The sequence below is a fragment of the Hemiscyllium ocellatum genome, chromosome 4, assembly GCF_020745735.1.
Source record: "Hemiscyllium ocellatum isolate sHemOce1 chromosome 4, sHemOce1.pat.X.cur, whole genome shotgun sequence".
Lineage (NCBI taxonomy): Eukaryota > Metazoa > Chordata > Chondrichthyes > Orectolobiformes > Hemiscylliidae > Hemiscyllium > Hemiscyllium ocellatum.
In genome coordinates, this window is record NC_083404.1 from 53,480,788 (window position 1) to 53,482,649 (window position 1,862).

General features: G+C 48.3%; 1 non-coding gene across 1 annotated transcript; it reads left to right on the top strand.

Moving 5' to 3' along the window:
* Positions 1 to 573: 573 nt before the first annotated feature.
* LOC132815545 (U1 spliceosomal RNA) lies at positions 574 to 738 on the top strand. The gene has a single exon (XR_009644671.1). It is a non-coding gene; the product is annotated as a U1 spliceosomal RNA (small nuclear RNA).
* Positions 739 to 1,862: the final 1,124 nt, after the last annotated feature.

Below are 1,862 nucleotides of genomic sequence, written 5' to 3' on the forward strand. Positions count from 1 at the left end.
ATCTTGGGAAGGAGGTAGACTCGGGCAGTGCCAGGTTCCTGGACTATGAGGTTGGAAGCTGTGGGTGGGAGATCTCCTGAGGTGATGAGGTTGTGTATGGTCTGTGAGATGATGATTTGGTGATGGGGGGTGAGGTCATGGTCAAGGGGACGGTAGGAGGAGGTGTCTTCGAGTTTATGTCTGGCTTCAGCAGTGTAGAGGTCAGTGCGCCAAACTACCACTGCACCCCCTTTATCTGCTGGTTTGATGGTGAGATTGGAATTGGAGCAGAGGGAGTGGACGGCTGCACGTTGTAAGGGTGAGAGGTTGGAGTGCGGGAAGGGAGTAGACAGGTTGAGGTAGTTAATGTCTCGATGGCAGTTGGTATCCATCTAGCCAGTTCACAGTGGATCCTGTGAGACTGTCCCTTCTGTACCAGCCGGCCATGAGGCACCTTATCAAATGCCTTAATAAAATACATGTAGACAAAATCAGCTGCCCTTCCCACATCATTCTTCTTGCCACCTCCGTAAAAAGCTCAATCAAGTTAGTGAGACATGACCTTCCCCACACAAACCTATGCTGCCTATCACTATATTTATCTGGCAGGGGAGATATTATGATCAATGAGGTGGTTCTTCCCTGGACGAGGCTGTCCCATTGCACTTCGGGTATGTTGATGCCAGCGATGTCCCCAAATGCGGAATCCTCGACTGCAAAGGTTGTGGTAGTGGGGGACTGCTTTTGCGCTCTCCCCCATTGGGTGGCACGGTGGATCAGAGGTTAGCACTGCTGCCTCACAGCACCAGGGACCCAGGTTCATTTCCCGCCTCGGGCAACTGTCTGTGTGGAGTTTGCATATTCTCCCCGTGTCTGCATGGGTTTCCTCCGTGTGCTCCAGTTTCCTCCCATAGTCCAAAGATGTGCAGCTTAGGTGAATTGGCCATGTTAAGTTGCCCGTAGTCTTAGATGCATTAGTCAGGGGTAAATGAAGGGGAATGAGTCTGCGTCGGTTGCTCTTCGGAGGGTCGGTGTGGACTTGTTGGTCTAAAGGGCCTGTTTCCACACCGTAGGGAATCTGAAAAAAACAGTTAATTTACTTCCACCTATGAATAAATCTTATCTCTCAGTGTCTTCTTCAACAGTGTCTAGACCACTGATGTCAGGCTTAGCGGCCCGTAATTACCTGGATTATCTCTGTTTCCCTTCTTAAGGGAGAGGGTGCAGAGAAGGTTTACGAGAATGTTGCCTGGTATGGAAGGTGCTAGTTATGAAGAGAGGTTGAGTAGGTTAGGATTGTTTTCATTAGAAAAAAAGAGATTGGGAGGGGGGTGGGTTTGCCTGACTGAGGTCTACAAAATTTTGAAGGGTATAGACAGGGTAGATAGAGATAAGCATTTTCCCAGGGTGAGGGATTCAATAAAGAGAGGTCATGTGTTCAAGGTGAGAGGTGAAAAGTTTAAGGGGGATACACACAGCAGGTACTTTACACAGAGGGTGGTAGCTTTGCCAGCTGAGGTAGTGGAGGCAGGCACAGTATATTCGTTTAAGATGCGTCTGGACATTTGCATGAGTAGGTGGGAAGCAGAGGGATACAGATGCTTAGGAATTGGGTGATAAATTTAGATAGTAGATTTGGATTGGCTCAGGCTTGGAGGGCTGAAGAACCTGTTCCTGGACTGTAAACTTTCTTTGTTCTTCTCTTTGTTCTTGAACAAAGTGATAATATTGGCCATTCTCCAGTCCTCTGGCACCTCACCTGAGGCCAAAGAGGATGCAATGATATTTGTTAAGACTCCAGCTATTTCTTCTCTTGCCACCCACAGTATCCTGGGATTGATTCCATCTGGCCCTCAGGACTTGCCTACCTTAATGCATTTCAA